This window comes from Pinus tabuliformis, chromosome J (assembly GCF_031772625.1).
Source record: "Pinus tabuliformis cultivar Carrire ecotype Pingquan chromosome J, CPIR1, whole genome shotgun sequence".
NCBI classification, from domain to species: Eukaryota; Viridiplantae; Streptophyta; class Pinopsida; order Pinales; family Pinaceae; genus Pinus; species Pinus tabuliformis.
In genome coordinates, this window is record NC_142295.1 from 1026738495 (window position 1) to 1026753191 (window position 14697).

Below are 14697 nucleotides of genomic sequence, written 5' to 3' on the forward strand. Positions count from 1 at the left end.
AAGGTCGAAGAAGTCATTCATTCTATCAACATGTTGTTGTGCTGTAATGCTTTGAGTGGCATCAAAAAGAGGTATTTTACTTTGGTAATCAGCAGGCATATCATCCAAATTCTGAGGTAAAACAAGGGGTGCATATCGGGCAACCATGACTCGAGGCGGATTTGAAACAATGGTTGAACTACTAGGGTTTAATGGAGTGGTTGATGGAGGAGTAGGGGTGATAGGTTTTTGATCAGATATGATAGGTTGAAGGGGAAGGGTAGGTATAAACTGAGGTTGAGAATGGACTTCAAAAATTGATGGGAATACTGATGAACTGAGAGTAGTGGATGTTGATTCTGAAAGCTCAGGGATATTGGCAGTTGTGATGGATGATTGAGGAGAATTTAAGATATATTCGTCAATTGATCTGTTTTCCCTTTGAATTTTGAGATTTGCTACAAATTCTGGATTTAGAACTATATTATCAAGTGCAGTTTCAAATTTGGTTTCAAATAGAGAAAGATCAAAATACTCATCAAAAGGGAGGTCTTCAATAAACAACCACTCACTGGGACAAGAATTGGATCTGAAAATAGGTCTAGGGCTTACTGAACTTTCTTGTCTAATTATTCTCAGAATGAGGTTGGGATTTTCAAATACAGGGGGAGGATTCGGATCAGGATTGGACCTCGTGTACCTTCTCGAAGCCAGTGTGTTCAAATTTTGAAATTTTTTATTTTTCTTTACAACTTTCTACTTCAGCCTAGAAAATTCTAAAACTCATCATCTGAAGTTCAAGAATTTGATTGAAATATATTACCGGGTTGATTAGTCTTTCGTTTCCCCAGTAGGACCATCATCACACTCCCAAAACTAGCTCCCGGATCAAAAGATATGACTGAATGAATGGTTGACTCAAAGGCCTCCTGTGCAGTAGTTCAGGTATTGAATGATCCAGAGGAAGCTAGGAGATGTCAGTGGCTGGTCTTGTGGCTGGATTGTGATAGAGAAGAAGAGAACATTAAAGAAAAGCATCTGCAAGAATTCTTCGGTCAGAATTATAGTTTTGTTGGTGATCTTGTGAAAACAAAAGGATCAATCTAGAATCTTTATAGCAGTAATGTTTTCAGTCAAGAAATGATTTTCAATGGGAAGCTCAAGGCCTTAATCCTATTGATGAGTCATGACTAAGTATTGTGCAGCCACCTATGGAGAAGACACATCACATAATGGCTAGAACTGCAAAGTTTGTCAGTGAGCATGGAGGGCAGTCAGAAATTGTTCTGAGGGTGAAGCAGGGAAGTAATCTAGTTTTTGGGTTCCTAATGCCTGATCACCATCTTCATATATACTTCAGGTTCCTGGTTGATCATCCTAAACTTTTGGATCCTGATAACAAAGTTGATAAGAAACATGTCGAGAAGGGCACTGTTCAAGGAGAGGGCCTCTCCCTTCTTGGATCAGTGTATGGTACTGGAGATGATGAAGATGAAGGAATGGCTCAAGTCTCTGTAGATTCAAAAGAAGGGGCATCCTCCATCCAAGATTGTTCTGTTGATAACACTGCTTGTAGTGCAGACAGTAGCATGGCTTTAGAGATAGCTGAATCTTCAAAAGGAAAGGACCTTCAAAATGATATTTGTAGCACTAAACCAGATGCGGCTCTAGAGCATGATACTTCTATCATAGACCAACCATCTGTTTTAGAGGGTTCTAGACATCCTTTTGGTGACAGTTTAGGAAGTCATGCTTCGCCTTCACATGAATTGGTAAGAAATAACAGAGAGTTAGTTCAAACTTCAGGAAATCAAGCTCATAGAGAAAGTTCACCAATATTGGAGCCACCATCATTTTTAAAGCATGTAGTAGAAAATATGGTTGAATTTATTGCAAGGAATGGAAAGGAATTCGAAGGTATTATTGTTAATCAAGATAGAGCAAAGGGATGGTTCTCATTTCTTCTGCCTACAAATCAGTATCATCCATACTATCTCAAAGTCCTTGAGGCAACACAATAAGGTAAGTTGCATGACAAGGGTTTGGGGTCAATCTAAACTTCTCCAACAGATGTTCGACCCAGTGAAAATCGAAATCAAACCTATCTGGAGTGTAACGCTGCGTTCCTGGCTGTGGCACTGCGCTTCTGGACTATGGCGTTGCGCGTAGGGCCATCTTATAAAAAATTCTGAAAGTGCTCGGAAATGAGCCTGCACATGGAGAACATTCCAAATCATGTTTGCTTAGAGTCTTGGAGACACGAAAGATGGTGCTACAAAAAGAATAAGGAATGGCCTTTTCTTGCGCTATAGCTACTAGTTTTCACATGGATCAAAGATGGCAGATCCTACAAAGAGTGGTCAGAGGAACAACGACAAGCATGGCTTTTGTCAGAACTACAAGGGAAACGTCCCTTGTTTGGGCCAGATATCCCAAAAACAAATGAGGTTCGAGATGTTCTAGACACATTTCATGTGATATCTAAGCTTCCTGCTGACAACTTTGGAGCTTACATTATTTCGATGGAAACTACAACATCAAATGTTTTAGTAGTTGAGTTATTACAATGGTAATGCCATGTAAAAAAAGCCATTACGTGTTGTACCATTATTTGAGAAACTTGCAGATCTAGAGGCTGCTCCTGCCGCTTTGGCTAGATTGTTTTCAATAAACTGGTACAGAAACAGAATTGATGGAAAGCAAGAAGTCATGATTGGTTACTCTGATTCTGGAAAGGATGCTGGTAGGCTAAGTGCAGCTTGGGATTTGTACAAAGCACAGGAGGACCTTATTAAGGTTGCTAAAGAATTTGGTGTTAAGTTGACAATGTTCCATGGTCGTGGAGGAACTGTAGGTAGGGGGGAAGGCCCAACCCATCTGGCCATATTGTCACAACCTCCAGATACAATTCATGGCTCTTTTCGGGTCACTATTCAAGGGGAAGTTATAGAACAGTCTTTTGGTGAGGAACATTGGTGTTTCAGAACTCTCCAACGATTTACTGCTGCCACTCTGGAGCATGGAATGCGGCCTCCAGTTGCACCAAAGCCCGACTGGCATGCACTGATGGATGAAATGGTTGTTGTTGCTACAAAGGAGTACAGATCAATTATTTTCCAGAACCCGAGATTCATTGAATATTTTCGTTCTGCAACACCAGAATTGGAGTATGGTCGAATGAACATCGGGAGTCGCCCCTCAAAAAGGAAGCCAAGTGGAGGAATTGAGTCACTCCATGCCATCCCATGGATATTTGCTTGGACACAAACTCGATTTCATCTTCCTGTTTGGCTAGGATTTGGTGGAGCATTCAAGCATGTTATGGAAAATGATATAAGAAATCTCCATACGCTGTGCCAACATGTGTACCATTTTTGATCTGGTTCCTCTAGTTCTATTATATTGACCTGACACAGTATTGCCTCAGCGTGCACCATTGCTTGATTCTTATGCTTTGCAAGCATCAGATCCATATGCTTTGCATATAAGAGGCAGGCCCTGCCTCCTGCTGATCCATTGCCTATGAGGAATGGGTTGTTATCTGATATTGGGTTAGATCCAGGGCTTGAATATTTACACCGACAGAGAACAAGAGAATGTGTTTTAGAGCAGAATTATCTCGATGAGATCAATAGGCCTTATGTGCCAAGAGAGACTGACTACACTGATGCTGCCCTTCGTAGAGGTGACTTCACATCTCCTCCCAGACGTTCATATTTTCTAGGAATCGATGGCAAGTATTTTAGCTGTGAAATCAACAACATTACGTTTTTGAAGGAGAGGTGGCAGTATTCAAAACATTCAATGAACAAATGGCAAATATTTCAGGAATCCAAGGCATCTATAGGTCGCAGGTGGAGGATGATTTGATCAATATCCCAGATTATCCTAGATTTCCAGCGATGGTTCCAAAACAAACTTCAAGATTATCCCAGATTTCTAGCGATGGTTCCAAAAAAACTTTGGCAATTCGACTTGTGGCAGCAAATCAATTGTTCCTTTTTTTATGAGATTTAATTAGGTTATTTAATTATGTTAAATTATTTTGTTATAATTTAATTTATGTAATTTAACAGCAGCAAATATTTTATTTTGATTTTTGTTTTAATTATTTTGATTCCTACGTTTAGGAATTTATAATTAATATGTAATAGAGTATATATAGGATTATTTTTAAAAGATAGAGGTTCAATTTGGCAGCAGAGACGCTGCTTGGCATTGTGTAAATTTTTCCTGAATATCATTTTAATAAAGCAGTTTTTTGCCCTTTGGACCTGGGATCCTTCACGATGTTATTGTTTAGTACGTTTTTCATGTAACTCACTTACATATTTTGTTTTCTCTACCTTTTTACAGCATTATCTAAGATATATGTTAGGAATACATCCCCTATGATGCTCCTTTCATGATGATTTCGCTGTTAGATGTAGTGGTTGTATTTGCAGAATTCATCCTTGGTTAGATGCTTTGTTGAGCAACCCTGTGTTTCTCGTTCGTCTAAAGCTACTACTGCAGATCCATCCCCTGTTTGATGCTTGTAGGGCAGCGGGATTTCTCCCCTATTCTTCTCACATTTGCAATCTTCTATCTGGTTGAACATGGCAATTACTTTGCCCCAAGTTTGTTGGCAGAAAATGGCATCAACTCCATAGCCCAAATCGTCCTTTCTCTTGCTGTTTCGACCCAAAACCTTTCAAAAAAATCCCCACACTCCATATCTAGCCTAAAATTTCATTTATTGTAGCCACATCTTGTTGGCAAAGAGAGAGCCCTCTCTAGTCTGGTAGGGCTAGTTGCCAGATCAAAAGCTTGTTCTGTTGTTACCTCGGAATTGCCTCTTCTCAGCGTTGAGGTTCATTCTGAGTGCTAATACGAAGAAGACCCGAATGTAAACATAGTGCTTAGAAGTGGTATCACCACTGGAGATGATAAAGGGACACAACCAGAAGAAAGTGCGTGGGTTCGCAAGGCTCCCACAAAGGGACCTGAATTTGTTTTGGAGCGCGCAAAGGAGACATTCATGGAAGCTAAGAAGAGCTTCACGGAGGCCTCCACTTCAAGTAGTAAGGATCAACTAGAACCTGGGATGGATCCTTCAGTGCTCACTACCTTTCTAGAGACATGCATGAAATTGCTGCACGATAGCAAGGCAGTAAAAGGACTACAGGAAATTATCACTAGGTGCGCGGGTTCATGAGAACCGCGCGTGGTCCGTAAACTTGGAAAGCATGCATTGCGCACAGGAAGGGAAATGAGGTTGACAGCGCAAATCGGTGAGTATGAAATGGATCAAGTAATCTTGGATCTCGGATCGGACACAAATGTACTGCCGAAACAAACATGGGAATGCATGGGCAGACCCACACTACAGTGGTCTCCTATTCAATTGTGAATGGCGAACCAACAGAAGATCCTCCCCATGGGGAGATTGCAAGGGGTAACGGTGGATATTGAAGGGGCGAGTGCGTTGGCATATTTCGAAGTGATAAAGATTGTTGATGACAACAATCCCTATCCCACGCTACTAGGAATAGACTGGGCCACTGATATGAATGAAGTCATAAATCTGAAGAAACACAAAATGATTTTTGAGAGAAAGTCAGTATGTGTAATAGCACCGGTAGATCCAGCCGAAGGAGCGTGATACACTGAACCAGTGTGCGACGATGATAGTGATGAAGATCTCGATTTTATCTACAAGATAACCGTGCGATAACAGGATTGGGTGAATCCAACAACAGATGGTAGGATTTTGTGGGAGCGCGAAATCTCCTACACTTCAGATTCAGATGAGGAAAAAGAACGATGGCAGAACCAGTTACACGAGGTAACCACACTTAATTGCAACATTATGGTTAGATCACTGCGCTGCGTGACAACAGAGGTAAGGGATGTGCCCAGGTATGATGGGTTGATGGTGGTGGAAGAATTCCTGGACAAATTTGAATGCGTAGTACCAGAATAGTAGTGGTTCGATGCTCTAAAATGGGCACTGTGCGCGACGCCCGCAAGGTGGTGGAGTACACATCAGGGAAGTTTTGAGGACTGGCGCAGATGCAAGAGGATGATGTGCCTATGATTTGGAAAACCCCAACTAAGGATGAGAGCCAGTCATGAGGGGAAAAAAACTTGCGTGCCCACCTTTCCCGATGGGTACAGACATATGAAATGCAACCTGCACAATCGCACACCACTCCCAGAATAGAGAATCAGAACAAAACGCAGTAGCAGGAAAGGTGAAGCACGCCAAGGATTATCCACAGAGAAGCATTTGATAGGGTGTGCAAAGTGCTGAACAGGGTTCACCAGGTGAGACGCACTAATTGGGACTTGGATGTACCAATAGTTCGATGGGCCTATGGGACCATATGCAAAAACTTTACTGCAAAAACAATTCCAAGGAGGTGGACTGAAGTAAGGACAGTAATCTTTGAGGAGCATGTGAAGATGAATCCACATGAAAGAGCACCCATAGGTGTGATAGTGCGTGAAGCCTAGGACGAGGAAACCACACAGCTACATGAAGCAGAGCACATAAGACTTCAGGAAGCCATTCAGAAAGGGAACCTTAGACTTTGTGAACTTGAAAAGGACCGGGTACGGCTAAGGAATAAAAGCATTTTGATGGACGTAGAGGTCAAGAGGTTGGAAAGCGAGATCAAGGGAGCATGTCTTGTCGATAAACCAAGGATGGAAAGGCAAGGTGCAGATGATCATACTAATGAATTAAAGGACTATCGCTGAGAATTAATTAATCTACTGCTGTGGCTAGGACTGTATATCACCGAATGCAGTAACCGGTGGAGCGCACTACAAACAGTAGAGTACGCGGCACTGATCACCACGGTGACAGATGAGGATTTTCCACGGACTATACCAGAGGGCGAGCTGGAGCCTCGCACAGGTGGTGCAACCACCTGACTAGATGTAGGAAGGACAGTCTTAGCACTCTGGGCAGCTGAAAGGGAGCACAAGACTATAAACTATTCTGCCTGGAAGCTGCGCACAGGAACAACTTGTCACAAGGTTCACGCCCATGCATTGAAGGATGCGCTACCGCGTGGGTGGGCTGTGAAGTGACCATTGGTGTCATTTTTCATGAAAGTATGTCCGATTTGAGGCCAAATGGGGTGAGCGACGGGCATTTAAGACAAGAGTTATGGGCAAGATTTTGGAAAATCTACCGCCAAGAAAGCATTGATGGCCCAGAATTGGGGGGAACGGTTGAATTTGAATTCAAAAGGTGCTATAAAACTCAAAGGGTTAGCCAGAGGATAACACTTGGTCATTTGAGCAGTGAGCAGTTGAGCAGAGCATAGAGTGTTGAGAGCCTAGCGATAATAGAGCCCCTGAGTTCGCGAGAGACAAAATACTGTGTAGAAATGATGATGGCCACAAAGGATGGGTTAGGAATTGAGGAAGGAACCGCTGGCGAGGTAGCGCAGACCCCCATGGTACAGGATGTTCCCAAAGGCACTAGGGTCATGACAAAAATCCCTAAATCACCCCAGACGCCGAGATCGAAGAAAGATAAGCAGGCAATGGGACCAGTACGTATGTCCCCGAGGAATCCACGACACAATAAGTTATTAATGGAAGAAAAAGGAAAGGCAGTTACCATTGAAAAAGATGAAGAGGAAGAAGACTTGCAGGCCTTGATTGCCACTGCAGAGGAAGAAGAAGATGAGGAGGAAGACATCCAACCAATGCACTCCGCAAAAAAATTGCCTGAGTATGTCCCTCCGTGGAAAGGGAAAGCCAAAGTACCAAAAGATCTGGATGCAATAAAGAGTGCACTCCAGACCCTGCTCCTCCCCAATGGAATTACCTTTGAGGGTTCGCTTCTAAGATGCATGGCCACCATGAAATTTGAAGACTGGGACCTCTCGGACAGCGAGAAGTTCCTGCGTTTAGAAATGGTAAACCAAACAAAACAGAATACGGAGGGGCCGACGACAACGTTAGCACCGCGAAAATGGCTGTGTGGTGTGGAAAAGGCTGGGTTGCTTCATCTGCTATGGATACCACATTTCCACCGCGCACCCATCACCATTTTTGTCATCAGGAAGCTACTTTTCCTGGTGCATGATGGGTACTTATGGCTGGAGGAGCCTATTCCCATCATGACAGATCTCATCCACTGAATTTCTCGGCTTCCCTGTAAGGGAAAGGACCCCGCGACGATAGTAGGGAAAAGCAGTGACTTGGCTCTTGCAGAGGCCATGAAGAAAAAATATAAGCTCAAGAAGAAAAAGAGGGGTTACACTATCACCAGTATCAAGGATAAAGGGGTGCGCATAGCCACCCAACTCCTGGTTGGTAAAGTAATGAGAAAATGCCGCAGTGATGAAGTACCAACGCTAGTAGTTGCATTGGCCGAACAATGTGTGGAAGGGGTCCAGTTCAACTGGGCTGAGTTCCTTTGCGAAGAGTTTTTTCTCAACTGCCAGGAGGCCCAGGAACAGGGTAAGACCTTCCACTACACGTGGTTGCTCTTATCCATCTTGCTGGTAGCAGGAGAACTGCCAGAGGACAACCAGTTCCCGAGCATCGATCGAGACTTACTAGAGGCTGCGAAGTACACTTTGCTCTGGGCCACCAAGGATGTGAAACGAATTCATGATACCAAGATTTTTTGGGTGCTCATGGAGGCGAGCATCCGAATGTGGATTAATAGGAGGCCGCGCTTGTCCCCCATAGTGCACAATAGTCTGCAGAGTTTTGCAGACTTCAAGGCAGACATGCACAATATCTACATCAGAGTGTGAAAGGATTCGGCGCAACAGTGGACAAAGCTCCCATTCATAGCCACTAATGACACGATCTTTATGGTGTTAGAGACATGGCCTCTCGAGTGGTGCACCCCTGATTTGGCGGAGATGGAGAAGATAGCAGCGTAGAAAAAGAAGGATGATGCCAAGCTACGCGTCACCCAACTGGCCAAGAAAAGGCAAACCAAAAAAGCGGCAGCCAAGGTCAGGGCAGTGCACGAAGCGGCACAGGAAGCCGCGGAGCAAAAGAAGGCAACCAAAGTAGTAGTAGTAGCACAGACAGTAGAGGCCGAAACAATGTAGGCAGAGGAGGGCCAAGCAGTGTCTACATGATAGGAGGAAGAGGACACGGACCTTGCAGAAGAGAGCATGGACCTAGGAACTACCTCAACCCAACTCAAACGGATGTGCGTCGTAGAAAGATCAGGTCCAAGAAAAAAGGTCAAGGCCTCAAAGCTAGCCATCGACCCGATCACCTTAACTGAAGGTGACCTCCATGACATCAGCGAGACGGTTCACGATGTCACTAGTGAAGCGCTCCAAGACTTTATGACAGAGTAGCAGAATGTGTTGGGGGCCCTTAGGATGCAGCTGCACGAGTTAAAGGTGCGACCCCCTCAGGAAGGTATCTTGTCTACCCACGTTGCAGTGGGCACTTCAATAGTAGAACAGATTCTACATACGAGGATGGCCAACACAATAGTGTTTCCAGAAGGAGTGTTGGTATCAGCAGATGCAATGGACCGAATGACGGTTAGCATGATGAAAGGCCTTGGCCTTAATCTAGCTACCCTTCCCCGGGAAATGCTCTATCAACTACAGGATGGAATAACAGCAGAGCTGCGCACCAGGGAGAGCCACACAATCTAGGTTCTGAGCGAGCAGAAGATTAATATAGAACAACTTAGCTTGCAGCACGACGAGTTGGTGTCGCAGAACAAACAGTTGGTGTAGACGGTAGATGACGCTTGCCGACGCATCCCAGAGCTGGTGATCGTAGAAAATCTACCGGTAGAAGTGCAAATTCATAGTTTAGTGAGTGGATTTTGTGATGCCAGAGAAGAGACAACAAAGGTACAGCTGGAGCTGAATCTCCAGATTGCCAAGTTGCGGTTGAAGGTGCAGCCTTCCATTCCCCTAGAGGTCAGAGAGCAGCGCACCAACGCTATTGCAATAGGGATGGAAGAGATTAGAGGTGTAGTGCGCGACTGTACCAACATGTTGGAGCAGGCACTTGAGGTCCTCACGACATTGTAGGAGGACCCCAACATTTAGCGGCTGGAGACAGTGGCATGCGAACTCCAACAACAATATGACAACATCAGAGGGACTGCGTAGACAGTAGTCCTTACTTAGCGGCTTGCAAGGATGCAGAAAGCCAAGGCATTAAAGGAGCAGGTGGATGCGACGTGCCATAAAGAAGCCGTTCTCAAAGCGTGCGTCCAGCAATGGATTGACGAAGCCTTCACAATCACAGAAGATATTGAAGGAAAGCTTACACAGATTCAGGGGATGCATGCATAGATGCTGCCCAGCACGCTGGAACAAAGGGCTCAGAAGACAGAATGCAGCAGGTTCAGCAGACAGCAACTCAGTGCGTTGCCAACATTTAGGCCGTTCGGGACCAGCTAGAGGGACTCCGTGCCAAGATTGCCGTGCCGACAGAGTGACTCGAGGTTGAGTCATGATGTTTGTGTTGGGGGCCTGTTGGGCATGGAATCCCCCCATAGCATGTTTTGGGGTTCAAAGCCCAAGTTTTGAGTATTATTGTTGTAAAGACTCCACGAATTGTGGGCGCAAAGCACAAATTGTATGTTAGAGTCATAGGGTTGTCTTCCCTAAGTTTTGAATGTAGTGTCGGCCTACCTATGGTCCACATAGAGTCTAGAAGATAGTGAGCATAGAGTAAAGGTCTAAGTGCTTTGGGTCGTAGTAATAGGAAGAGGCTCTACAGCTGAGTGCGCAGAGGCCTAGTAGAGTTTGCAGCTGAGTGCGCGGACCCCTGCAGCTAAGTGTGCAGGGCGGAGTCGAGTCTGTAACCAAGGAAGAAGAATAATAAAGAGAAGTTTTATTCCAGATCTTGTGTATCTATTTTGAGTTATTATATGGTTGATATCTTTTGCAATTATACTGTTTTATTTATCGTGCACACTGGTATGAATGGTGAACACTATTAAGTATAACTAAACACACGCAGATAAGCTAAGTGATCAACTAATATCGGGTTAATAGTAAGGGATTGGGTACGAACGCAGATCAAGCCCCGAGTAGGGCTGCATGAAGATAACATCACAGGCTGCGAGGTATTAATAAGTGCGCATAGCGACGTGGATGCAGGGTCAAACTGCGGACCACTGAAAATCATCAGACATCTCTAGGGTGCGGAAACATGGTTCTAGCACCCTCCCATAATACTTTGGGTGAGACCTCAGTCCGCGCTTCGCGGACTGTTGCCAAAAGGGCCAGTAGTATCGGGTTTTGTTTGGCTAAATCACCTTTGAACCTGGGTCAGGCCCCAACAAGCCAACAACGGACTATTTCATTATAACGCGATCCCTCAACAGGGTCTAGGGGTACTATTAAGTGGAGCGATTTCTTCTCAAATATCATCTTTCGCTTCTTTAGGTTGATTCTCCCATTCATATTAGTAGCCTAATCAATTCCAAGGAGTGCAAGATATCGGTTGCTGTCATCCACAATTTCTATTACTTCAAAATCAGCCAGCGCGCTCGCACCTTCAATATCCACAGTCACCCCCTGCTACCACCCCATGGGGATGATCTTCTATTGATTCACCATCCTTAGCTGAATTGGAGACCATTGCAACGCGGGCTCCCCATCCGTTCCCAAGTTTGTTTAGTTAGGAAGTTCGCATCTGACCCTAGGTCCAACATAACCTGATCCATCTCATATTCTACTATCTGCGCGGTCAGTATCATCTCCCATCCCGTTCTTGTTTTATGCTTACCTATCTTTCGCACTATGTGCAGCTCAGTCAGAGTGTTTTCGGTGCATCTATTTATGAGCTCTTGTAGCCCCTTCAAAGCCTTGCTATCACGCAGTAACTTCATACAAGTTTCCAGGAAAGTTGTAAGCATAGAGGGGTCCATCTCCTGATCATGGTTATCCTTGCCTCCTGAGGTGGAGGACTCAACAAAGCTCTTCTTTTCTTCCATGAAGGTTTCACGTGCACACTCAAAATCAAACTCAGTTTCCTTTGCTGGAGCTTTGCGAACCCATGTACTGTCTTCTGGTTATTTCCCCTTGTCATTCCGTGTTGCGATTCCACTTTGGAGCACTATATTTACATTTTGATCCTCTTCGCATGACTCAAACCTCATTATCTGTAGGTTCTGAGTTGGTAGAGGTGGTAGCGCCCCTTTGTCACGTATCCTAGCTATCAGCGTAGGACAATCTTCCATTTTATGATCAAACAGAGTGCAATAATTGCCCGATAGACGTGTTGGGTTAGTGCAATCGCGGGCATAGTGTCATGGCCCTCCACAATTATAGCAGATCAACTGTCCTTGCCTTTTCTAGGTCTTCCTCCACCTCAGCCTCATCTGCTCCCCTGAAATCCTGTCCGCGCAATCTCTGCGCTCTGGTTAGGGGGCCGTGTTTCGGCCTGAACCCTATAGGTGGGAGTTCTATCCATCATCAATTCATAACTTTTGCAATTACACTCATCATGCCCTACCAACCTACAAAATTTGCAAAACAGCTGCTGTGGTGTCTGTAAAAACTTCTGCAACAGATGACAGTTATCCGTGGCATGTTTCCCTGCTACCTGACAGATAGCGCACCAAAATTCAGGCCCTGCACTTGGTCCTTCTTGAGCTTCCGGCCTCAAAGGCATCGATCCTCCTCTTGTAAGGTAGTTTGCAAAGACCAGACAATGGTCTTTGTCATGCCCTTGACTCTTGCATTTCAGACACCACACCTCTTCACGCACCTCTAGTCGAATTGTCATGTCCTGCTTCAAGCTTTACATCTCAACACAAAGATTTTTCAACTGCACATGGATCTGTTGAACCCCCATATTAGGATCCTGCATCGGTGTCTCATGCAACCTCATTGCGATCTCCAAGGCCTCTACTTGAGTTTTTATCTTTTGCTGCGATAGCACAACCCTTAAGTGTGGCAGGAGTGAAGCCACAAACCATTCACGATGCTGTCCGTCCGTTAGGTTCATGTTAGCTTCATGGATTGTACACTTCAACCTCTGATTGAGTTCCCAAGGTGTCTCGCCTAGTTGCATCGTGATTTCTTTGAACCCTACAATAGACTGTGCTTCAGATTTAGGCCTACTAAATTCCCTATTCAGTGATGTCTAGATGTCTACCACTCCAACATTTGGGTTATCATTAGCATACTTGATATACCAGGTTAACGCGTGATCCTGCAGAGTGCTAACCAATGTTGCCTTCTTCATGTTATCATCTGTAACGCCCTGAGCTTCCCATATAGTTTTTACAATGAACCAAAATTGGTCTGGGTCCTCATTCCCCAAGCCTTTGAACAAAGGTAGCTTCACTGAATTTTCCACACTGAACTGTGGTGAAGGTGGAGGTGATACGGGCAAAGTCATAGGTGATGGTGGTGAAGTTGGAGGTGGTGTGGGTGGAGGTGGTATTTGTAGGAATCCTTGCTTTATTAACTGAATAGAACTTCGCGGAGAAACTTGCGTTATTCCATCTTCATCACCTCGCAGAGGTGAAATCAACAGACTATATTCATGACCCTTTTTCCTTTATTTCTATAATTCTTTCCACTTCGCGTAGCCCCAAACATCAAGGTCACTGCATAACCTGTTTTTCGCACAATAAAATTTTAATCTAGGTATTCAAATATTTCACGTACTTACCTCGCGGTCCTTTGAAAAAGAGTTGCTTCACCTCGCTATAGCTGATTGAGGTGTTGACTGCAAATTCAGTTACAAATCCTCCTATGATGTGATCGAGCTAATGATCGATAGCACGGGTGATCTTATCCTCCGATGCTTCCAACCTTTGCACTAGCTCTAGGGTCCACACAATAGGACCATCAAGTTTCCACCTTCCTTAGCTATCTGCTAGCTTCACGATCCAATCGTATAGCTCAATCGGAAAGGAGAAGAAAAATATATCGTGGATCTCTGTATACAGGTACCTGTCCAACCACTATTCCTTTGTCAGTCGTGGGTTTCTGTTATCCTGCGCTGCGAATTCATGGATCTTCCTATCCAACCAGTCTCCAATCTCTTTCTTAGTTGGAATCTAGTGATACGACATCACACATCTCTTATATAGATTCCGGTCCCAGCAACGGAACCATTTTTTGGATTGAGGGGGCTTGACCTAGGTTCAACATTAGTTAGCCAAACAAATCCCTACACTACTAGCCCTTTCGGCGTTAGCTTGTGGAGCACGGACCGAAGTCTCACCCAAAGCAGTATGGGGGGATGCTGGAACCAAGTTTCTGCACCCTGAGATGGTCATGATGTCATTTTATTCCTTTATTCCTGCCTTCACGTAGGTCACTTCACTATAGGGATTGCTAGACAAGCCCTCTATTCCGTCCTTCAATACCTTCGCAAAAGGGTTTGACGGTCCTTCGCGCAGCCCTAACCCTTGATCTAGACCCTTTCGCGCTGCTAAGGTAGCATACCATGAAGATTCCTAAACTAGTCTAAGTGTCTTATTTATCTTATTAGTTACTCACGGTTAGAACCGCGTAAACAGATATTCTTATATGCGTTCAATTATCCAATATAATCATACACATTCGCACATCACATAATCATTATAAAGGAAATTCATACATAAAATGATAAGATGCATTAATCAGAACAAAGACACAGAAATTGCAGAATACTTCTCTTTATTAATCTCTTTCAAGTGATTACAGACTCTATTCACCCTGCGCACACAGCTGCAGGGGTCTGCGCACTCAGCTGTGAACTTCCACC

At 44.4% G+C, this 14697-nt stretch overlaps 1 pseudogene; it reads left to right on the forward strand.

The window, feature by feature from the left end:
• The first annotated feature begins 1211 nt into the window (after nt 1-1211).
• On the forward strand, nt 1212-3357 carry LOC149230358 (phosphoenolpyruvate carboxylase pseudogene; annotated as a pseudogene).
• Nucleotides 3358-14697: the final 11340 nt, after the last annotated feature.